The sequence below is a fragment of the Atta cephalotes genome, assembly GCF_000143395.1.
Source record: "Atta cephalotes unplaced genomic scaffold scaffold00031, whole genome shotgun sequence".
NCBI classification, from domain to species: domain Eukaryota; kingdom Metazoa; phylum Arthropoda; class Insecta; order Hymenoptera; family Formicidae; genus Atta; species Atta cephalotes.
This window is the reverse complement of record NW_012130095.1, coordinates 2,490,636-2,501,706: the sequence shown is the minus strand read 5'-3', so window position 1 is coordinate 2,501,706 and position 11,071 is coordinate 2,490,636.

The following is an 11,071-nucleotide window of genomic DNA, read 5'->3' as shown; positions in this document are numbered from 1 at the left end:
TATATATATATATATATATATATATATATATATATATATATAGAGTGTTCGCTACTCGCGATAGTTATACTCCTTGGAAATTCATTGAGTTTTGCAAGATGATCTTAGTCTCTCCTTCACAGTATCTTCATTCGCAAGAAACTATATCCCATCAACAAACTATATTCCAAATGTGATTGCTTCATAAAATTTATGCCGTTCGTGTCTTGGCCCATTATTAACTTTGTTTTAAAAATCGTGCGTACCCTACGCTCGGAGAACGTCGTTGATGGTTAACGATCCTCTCGGTTGATCGTGGTGGTACTTAAAAAAAAAAAGCTTTAAATTAATGGCTCTACGTGCTTAAACGCCAGTAAAGAAAAATGACGGCACATCCTCTTTTCCTCTTTCGCCTTTTCGTCGTCTCATCCGCATTTGCTCGTTATGCTCGTTGGTCCGTGGTGTCGGGACTACGAACAGGTCCTCTAAAAAAGTGAAAAAAAAAATAATAAGAATTAGGCCTTCCCCATCATTCTATATTATACTATCCTCGTTATTATTTTATCGAGTTGTTTCAGCAAGAGGAAAAATAACAAGACTAAAAGCATTCAAAGTGAAAACGAATATCGAATGTGCAATTACGAAATAGAGTGTATATGGCAAAATGGAAGTCGGATATGATCCGAGCGACAACGAAGGCCAGAATAGTTTTCTTTGCGTATTAGAGAATAGAAAGAAGTTTAGTCACTTCTCTGGAAGTGGAAAATCGTCCGAGAGAACTCTACTTACGTATGCCAAGTTTAAATTGTAGCAGTTTCTTTTATCGTCCTCGTAACCGTTAAAGGAGTGGCGGTTTCGCGCGAGGGTGACGCTTTTTCACTTTTCTTCTCTCCGATCTCTTGTTCCTTGCGTTCCACAAGGAACGTTTTCTCCTCGGATAGTGATCTGTTAAAAGAAGATGGCCCGAGACAGAATCTGTATTTTCGTGAATTATTTCACTGGGTATAGGTGTTTTTTTAAGAGAGAAAGAAAGTTTTTTTTAGAAAGAATGAATCAATACCATCGCAGAGAAAAGCAGAAAAGAAGTGCAGAAATCGTATGGTGATGAAATTCGATAGAATGTAATGCTGTAGACCTTGAATGGTAACTACTAAGTGAACTTTGCGTATTGAAAGTGCTCCTCTTAAAAAAAAAAAGGAAGGACGTTACCATTATTATGATCGATCGTTTGTCAAATGCATCGTCGAGCGATGCATTTGATCTATTTTTTCGCGCTTTCGAAGTCTGTGAGTTTCCATTTAGTTTAGTAGAAACGAAGAATAACAACTCTAAAAAGAGCTTTACGATAGTGCTGACCTGTGCGCGAACAAATGTTCGGTATATTAGTACGATGAAATGAGTTGTGCAAGTGTTTCACTTCGCACAAGATCGAGTGCCGTAAAACAAATGGCGAGCTACAGATTGCAGACGCACTTCCGTCCCCGCCTGCCTATAACGACGAGTACTTTTCCATCTGCACGTTGAAAGTCTTGAAGTGATATTACCCGACGCGAAATAAAGTGTCGGGTGTGCTATGAGTGGTCAAGTATCGGAACGAGGTAGCAAGATGACGGAGAATCTTAGCGCTTTCGCGCCAAGAAACACGTCTTTTTTTCATTACGAACTTTCACACATCGCATATATTCTGCTCTTTCTCTCTCTCTCTCTCTCTCTCTCTCTCTCTCTCTCTCTCTGTTTAGAGATACGTTTTGCTTTAAGATTTTAAATCCTTTTTTTAAAAGCAAAATCTACGATTTGTAACCTTTGAGCAACATTTAGATCCAAAGCAAAAAATTTTAGATGATTGTACAATCTATACAATTAATACTATGAATGTCTAAACTGTAGATAAAAGAAATTTTAAATTTTTTTCTATCAATCATCATAAGGTAGAGGTTCACTTGCATTCTGTATTTCAAACAAAATTCAGAATTTACGTGTAGGTTGCATATATATAGCTGTAGTTGAGGATTTATAATAAATAATAAAAAACGAAGAATAATTTTTCTGACATTTGCATATTATAGGAAACGTCTGTGTGTATTTTTCTATGAAAACATCATGACTTGACGTACAATGAAAGGAAAAGAACGAGAGAGAGAGAGAGAGAGTGAGAAATCGTGTCGCATGTGGGTCGATCGCATGACCACGGGCAATTGCTCTTCCACAATTTGAAGCTTATCGACCTGACACGGGCCAAGCTTCGATGTATAACGACTGCCCCGTTCTCCGTCGGCTAACAAAGAGAATTTTATCTCGTAGCGATTTAATTGCTCGCCATGAAGGCTCTTTTTTCCTGTTCTAGTTAATTTGAAATTTGCACGAGGGTGAAGGCAGAAACGCGGCGAGGAGAGACGGTGGAAAGGAACCTTAAATGCAAGACGAATTTGGGTAGATTTAAATTTAACACGGTTAACGACCTTACGACGTACTTTGCTACCCTCAAGGCTGCTTTACGTTTCTCTCTTTCTCTCTCCCTCCCTCCCTCCCTCTCTCTTTCTCTTTTTCTTTCTTTGTTCGTTATTCTCACATACAAGTGCACATTTGCGCGCATCGCATTTTCCGGGCTCACGGCCCATAGAATTTATACGGTCTTCCGCATCAGCACTTTGGGACATTTTGCAGATTAGGACATTTCGCGAGCGACGTATTCGCCAAGGCGAAACGAAACAGCAGCTACTTTGAATTCATTAAAGAGACCCTCTCTGTTTTGTACAAGACGAGACGAGACACCCCAATTTTCCCCAAGCAAAGAAGAGGTTTGTGAATGCCATTAGATTACCTTCTCGTCAAACACACTTGTTTGATTGCTCTTTATCATTAATTATTCTCACTCAATTTTCAGAAAACATTCTCAAATCCTTTTCTGATTGCACAAAGATTAAGCGATTCTGATCGTTTAAAACACAATTGGCTTGATGACTCACGTCCTATAAAATCCATCGCAACTCGTCAACCCTTCACCGTATAATTTAATTAAAATCGAGTCCTTCAAAAATATAATCGAGCTGTGAAACATTACAAATAACATTGACATTGTTCATGTTTCTACTTGCCATTGAAAAATTATCCTCGAAAATGGCATAATTTACATCATGCATTTGATACCAACTAACTTTCTATTGAATTATCTTAATTTCGGCGGTACGTGTAAACATATACACGAAATGTGTATTTAATTAATCATTTTGATACATATTGTATCAATTTAGTACAACATTCTTTGAATTACATCGCTGAAATTAAAATAATTTAATGAAAGTTATTAGTTAGTACGTGTTAAGTGCATGATTAACCTGATGATTAAACTAGGCCATAGAGTGTGTTGTTATAATACGAAAAATTTGAAAGAAGTCTTCTTCGTAAGAGGATGAGTAAAAGTAAAATTAGAGTTTTTGTAATTATCTTTCCGTGTGCATTCTCTGAAGATACCGACAGTTTTATATTTATTCATTATTCTTTATATTTGGATAAGGCAGGATATATGAATTTAAAGATATTATAACACGATGGATAGTGCATGACTAACCTGATAGTGGGTTAAAATTTTAATCAAGACTTTTATGTGGCCGCAGTGCCGCGGCGCCGCGCACATTGAAGTCTGAGAGAGACAAAAGACTGCCAGTGGCAGAGAAACTGCTTCGCGTATTACGATGTTGGTCCGTTGGCTTCTTTTCGTCGTAAAATGCATATTGGATATTTTTACAACGATGGTAGGGAGAGCGCGCGAGAGCGATTAGCTGTTTTTAGAGACATCAGCTTCAAGGAGGATGGATACTTCGCGTTTTTCGGATCGAGCGATTTTAACGTTGAGGAAAAAACGATCCCGTTTTCCTAAAGATTGACTTTGAGACTTTAATGAAGAAAAGCGGGATTATATTTAATAATTTTTTTAGTTCAACGAATATTATAAGAACCTTATTAAAGAAAAAGGAATATTTTACATTAAAACTTTTAAATGAGTTTTTGATAAACTAAAATTTTATTGGTAAATTGAATATTTTAAAATATTTAAAATATTTATTAATTTATTCTCGCACTATTTTACTGCAATTATATGTACATTATTTGAGTCTAAATTTTAGTTTTAAAGAAAATAACAAGAAGTACTAATCGGCAATTTCATCTATTAAAATATTCAATCAATAAAAGAGAGAAATAACGATCACCGGAAAGAATACGCAATGGAGTCTGCGACATTTCACAATCGACATTCTCCCGATATTCTATCTCGGTCACATCTTGTATGACATCGCCATCGCGACATCGAGTTTGTTTTACACGCCAGCTCGGCAAAACGTGACCACCCTCGAGTTACTAATATCAAAGCCCTTTATATGCGGCGATGAACAAAGGCCCGACGCGAGAGGAAAAAAAACAGCGGGGTACGTGACAACGAGAAGTATCAGGGCTCGAAGGATTAACGCTTTATTACGAGGTCGGCTTTAAAGCTTCGAAGTCTTTTAGCCAGTTATACATATAGTTACATTCAGGCCGAAGATTGTTTTTTTTTGTGTGTAAATTTTTGTTGCAAGATACATCAAACTCTCAACCGTAATTTTTTTATACGTAAGTACAAAATATTAATTGTATTGTGAACTCAAGGATTAAAATTTAATAATTTTGAACGATCAACTCGAATACAATACTGTTAAGTGTACACTTAACAATTTAAAAAACTGTTCCTTTATCCTTTACATGCACTAAGAGAAAAATATTTTTGGTATTTATAATAATTACATGTATTATAATACATAATTATAATTATAATTATTACATGGAGAGAATTTTCTTTTGAAATTTATCCTGAAAATATGGTAGTTATGGTATAATACAATATTTTAAAGATTTTAGCACTGTACTTCAATAAAATTAATCAAACTTATTTTATACTTTATTATAATTTTATTAATGAATGAGAGAGATTTACATTAAAATTCTTCGGAATACAATGTTGTCCTACGATTTTCAGGGTAAATTAAAAAAAATTTTCTCCGTATACTTCTATAATGTTAGTAATAATAACTATATATAATTCTATTAACAAATATTTATAGTTGGCAATCCGAAAATGATTATAATTATATTATTACCATAAGAACGATTGCAATTACTATAATTTATAATAATTGCTTAACTACTTTTATGATAATAATAACCATATTATGATCATTTTCGATTGCCAATTATATATATTTATTGATAGAATTCTACATATAATTATTATTATTATTAACATTATAGCAGTAATAATCGTAATTATAGTAACATGTAGTTATAATTACAAGTATTAAAAGTTTTTCTTTCATCAGTATGTTAACTCGCGAATCCAAAACTGTTCGTTGATAAAAAGAGAATGTATTGTGAAAAAGTCCATGTACGTCCATGATTGAAGCAAAACAATTATAGACGTACTTTTTCACGCAATACATTCTCTTTTTATCAAGCAATTTTAGATCTGAAAGTATCGCGATTCTGTATTTTGAACATGTGTTTCATAATTTCGTAACGTCGGTGTTTGTCTACATTGTATAAAACAGGATTCATATGCATATGCATATCTTATAAAATTTCCAAGAATATATTATACGCAACAGAGAAACTCGAAAAGCTGTATTCCTAAAGTGCGTGCTATGAAACGTAGGATATTGTACATTTGATACTCCGTATCGTTTAATGAAATTCTATCGACGCAACGCGTAGAATGTTCGGAAAATATGAGGCGCGACAACGCGAGAATTTAATATTCCATAGGCGGTGGCAGTTCCGTGGCCGGATTTGCAAGTGTTCTTACCATCGCATCAGCACTGTGCGAAAATGCGCGAACTTCTCCTTGGCATCCAAGATCCGAGATACTCAACGGTGCGCACAGAAATTCAGTGTGCACCTTACGAAAGACGATTCCGGAGAGAAATTCAAAATATTAATTCTGCGTAAAGTTCGCGTAATTCTCTTTTGAATCACCATCATTTTCCAGCTTGTCGCGTCCAGGCGCTTCGACTTCGATTCTCGGAACTTCGATTACCGCATTTTCATTCAGCGATTGTGGGGGATCTGGGACGGGAATCGCATGTATAGTAGTCGTTTCTTAATTATTCGCCCGAGAAAGCATCACCGCGAAATTATTACCGCGGAACGCAACGTGCCGAGATGACATCGCCGCAGTTACGGTGGCGGATAGATGCGCGACGGTGATACGAGAAATACGAGCTGACGCGGAAAGCGTTGTCTTGGCTCGGTGATGCTGTTTCCCCAGTATTATATTCGGCGTTATGCACCAACAATTCGGGCCGCGTTTAATCAACTGAGCATCGCACCCCAATTGTGCAGATGCCGTCACGCGCTTGCCTGGCGTCGCACTCGCGTCGCTCGCAAGCAACGGTTTGCCAAACCATGTTTCGTGGATGGATTAAATTATTTTTGAGATACGCGTCACCTGCGTTACTCCGTCGACGGAGCAGGAATAATTCCGCACCGACTGTCGAGGTATTAATTATAGCGATGTCACGTAATTGTGTTTGTTATGATGCGGATATTTACCGCACCGTTTTTCGGTGCTGTCGTTGTTATTTGAATTTGTTGAGAGACAGTAAAAAGACAGTAAACACATGAAAACTTTTGTATCACAATTTTTCGCAATTGAAATATTTTTACATATCATATTACGGAAAAAAATGTTACATTTTCAAGATTTATATCTTTTCTTAATAAGTGCATTGATTTTCATTTTGTTGGAACAAACATACCTACTCTGTTATATTTTTATAGTGGTGAAAAAGGTCGTCGATGATCATTCTATAAAGCTGAAATATAATCACGAATTGATAATGGATTCGTAAATCGAGATAGAATTCAATTTCGTTGCATATGGAATCCTTTTTTTTATAACGAGTTGAGTCGCATCGGAGATAAAACTTGATGGATCGTGCCAATACATCCAAAACGTCTTGTTTGGATGTATTTTTCTATATTTCCATTTTTATATATATATATATGTTCTCTTAATCATGCCAATGTATCACGGCATTTTTAATTACACGAGAAATAAAAGACACAAATTTTCTATCGCAACAATTAATAAATATCGAAGATTAAAGGCAGATTAAAGGTACAAGATTAAAGGCAGCATCAACTTTAACGATCGAAGACAATATTTCCCTGAGCAATTTTATTTTATTCCTTTTTTAATTACCCTACTATCCATTTCATTCTCGTTTTATTCTGGGAAGGTCAAATATTTCCGAGGATGATCACATTGTCAATTCTCGGTACGAACCGCGAATTTCTATTTCCACTATCGGTGAAGATGATAATGGACTGATTGTGGGTAGATGAAACGGTTGAGAAGATGCAATCCGAATACAATCAAGTTCCGAGACGAAAATTCGGGAGCCCTTCGATTATTATTTGGTCATCTTCTTTGCACCTTGGTCTTCGTTCTTTGTTGCACACCGCAGCTTCTGCATTTCTTCTCCGCTCAAAAACGCATTTCGCCAGCCCTTATAGTCTTACACACGCGAGTCTTGAATTTTCTTTTATACTTGCTACTATTAGTCACAATATCTCCCGCTCTTTTATATGTGTACACGTTGTATACATAGCCTTTCTTTATTTATCCCAACACTTTCACTTATTCAAAGTTTTTTGTTTTCCTGTGTTCAGACTATTTTCTTTTGTGATTTTTATAATATGCCGGGGGGCGGAAATTTTATTCACGATATTGTGTTGTATTTATTGATGCCGCCTTTAACAAGCACGTCCAGTATTTCGTGATTATGACTTTGCATTATTTTCCTAAATATAACTTATTCGAAGATTTTCCTAAATACAAATTATTCATTAATAACTGATATTACTTTCTCTCTTCAGCAGAAAGTGGAAAGATCTGCAATGGTTATAATAATACAGCTAAATCTATTTTTTATATAACATGTTCTCATATTTTGAAAAATAAATTTGAAGCTTTTAAAATATAAAAACTAGTTCAGATTGCAAACAATAATTTGCTTTTCATCACGAAGAGTTCAAAGATCAATCATCGAGGAAGACAAGATATAATTTCTATCCACTGATGGGAACGTTACTTTTAGACAAAGCAATGAATTAGCTGGGAGGAGTAGAAGAAGAAAAAGGAGAACGATCTCACAAGAAGGAAAAGTTCTCATCCATCTTACCGCGAGAACGGTATAATTATAGATTTTTAATCAGCCGATTGAAATGCAAATATCTATCTATAGTGACAGTTGGCGATGCTAGGATAAAATTGTCGAGGAGAAAAAAAGAAAATAGAGAGAGAGAGAGAGAAAGAGAAGGGGGGAGAGGTAGAGGGAGAGGGAGAGAGAACAAGTAAGTAGAGAAGGCATGAAATCCGTAATACCGACATAAACTTTCAGCAGGGAGAGAGGAACGAAATCAATACTTCAATATCCGCAGTAATAGCAGCCGGAGTTAACAAGGGTCTGATTGAGCCGGAGTTTGCTTGCGAGTTAGCGATGTTTCGAGTTTCACGATCCGAGGAATCGAATTTATACGCCGTTGTACCTGCTCGTTTGTCCCTTGTGGGAGAGAATACCGTATTGCTTGTGCTTTCAACTGTTCTCGCACTTTTGTCGCGACAAAACATCGTGCTAAATTTGCGATCGACAAAACGTCGATCAATGAGACATATGCGAAATTGAGGACTGGTTGATCTTACGCCGATTTATTTAGCTCTTACACCTGCAGCGCTACAACTGTGTGTTTCCAGCTTGAGTTTAATGCATTCTCAACATGTCCCGTGTTTGTTTGTAAAACAGTATTTGCGAGTACCACGGATCGCCGGATCGGCGAGTTAATTCGGTCGATAATCCCTGCCCTCATTTCTTCCATCAATAAGGAAAAACAACCAAAGGGACATGGCGAAGTTTCTGATTAATGGAAGGGTCTTTTGTGCTTTTTGTAGTTCGAAGCAAATAAGTGATTCATTGTGAGTAACTTGCGAGATGGAAGTCGAACCAGGAATACAGACAAAGCAAAAGCTATGGACCGAACGGCTCGTCAGTTCATTATCGTCTTTGTAGCCCATATCCGATAAATCTGAACGAATAGCGGAACGACTCAGCATCCCTCAACATTGAACCACTTCGCTTTTAGAGTTACAAAAACATTTTTAATATTTGATTGTAGCTACTATTCTAGCGCTGACCAGCACATATCCGGAAATCTTTTAAGGTACTCGCTTCGTTCGTGCAGAAGCGGAAATAAATCTTCTTTTCTGCGTGGAGAAGAACGCGACTCCGACTATTTTCAAAGAATAGACGGGATATTTTTACAGACTTCCTTTGTGGCACAAGATATAATTTCCCCGTTATCTTCTATAAGAAGCTATCTCTCCATAAAGTAGTATATATACAGTAGTATACTTTAGACATACCTGAGATCTTTTCAAAAGCTGAGTTTACTATTGAACTGTACATTTCTTTTACTGTATGTAGTATCTTTTACGAGTTTGTAATCCTTTACTGCAGCAAATAATTCTATCACTCTGTTTTATCAAACGGAGCAGTTAGCTGTGCCAGCAGAATTCCGGTTAATTATTCGCCATACTATGTATAACGTATATACATGCTATTATATATGGAACGTAATGCGAGATGACGCTCGGTTCTTTTCGTTGTTTTCGAATGGGTGATCCGGCGTAACTATGCTCTATTCGTTATGCGTCGTCGTAAGTCTCTCTGGCCGGACAGCAGCGCTTAATCGCGCGCAAAACGCTCTCGCATGCCGGGGAATAAACGATGCGAGACCTCGGGTTTACGAGCGTCGGCAATAAAACCCGCCGCCGGGAGGTAGAAAAATCGAGCGCAAAGTAAGGTCATCGTCTCTCACGCGCTACTGCTTATTTGCATTCCTGTTTACAGACTCGCTGTGTGCAAATACATGGCGCAATGTGACGCGTGACGGCTCAATTATCCTGATATTACCTCAGATTTTGCGCATGAGTCTCGCGGTGACCTGCCATGAAGCGAAAGGGTGCACTAATTGTGGTAATATGACGAATCAAGCGAGCTTATATGATAGCTTTGGTTTACAGATAATGAAAATTATGAGAATAAAGGATTAACAAGGAAATTTAATCCTAATTTAAATCGCCATTGCTTTTACTCAATACATCATTATTTTATATTAAAATAGTAATTAAAGTTGAAATTACATATATAGTGTCAATTTGACACTATATGATTAATAATTTCATGCTACAAATTTAGCGAATGAGAATAATGTAACAATCCAGCAATGCAGCAGTCAAAAAGTCTTATTTAGCAAATAGTCGTCTTAATAAAATTTAGAGATTTTATGTTACTATATATATTTTATGCTAGACATTTAATATATGTGTTTTATAATATATAAAAAGAAATATTGATCATATATGATCATATACTTTTTGATCTGCAGTAACTATATATAGCGATGGAAAACAGGATGATATTTCAAGATTTCTCAACAAATGACTGCTCATAGTGTTATGTTGACTTAAAAAAAAAAGAACTGACGTTATTGTTGATTATTTAATTCAATTCATTTCTTTCTAATGTAAACATCTTTTATCCGGTCAATCTGGTCAATACTGCAGATCTGATCCGGCGATTTCACCTCGCGGCTTCGTGATCGCTCGAAGATAATAGGATTGCCGACACACTTCCGTGAGTTTAGAATCCTGCGACGCCGAAGAATTTCCTCTCGAATCCACCCCGATCGTATTAATACAAATGCGCAAGTTGGCGCGAGAGAGATCGTTGGGACGTAGGGAAAAGGTGCACCAGAGGATAAACGCGCTAGAGTCTGAGGAAATTGCATTCCCCGCATCAATCTCTGTCGTGAGGGGAGGGGGGGACATAGAAGGGACCGGGGAAGGGACAAGGTAGTAGTTGCTTGTGAAACGACGACCGGAGGCAAAGACGGGGAAAGGGCCTTTGGAATTTTTCAATATACCTATGCCACAGCACATTGTCCTTCTCTCTCTCTCTCTCTCTCTCTCTCTCTCTCCTCCTCCTCCTCCTCCTCCTCTCTC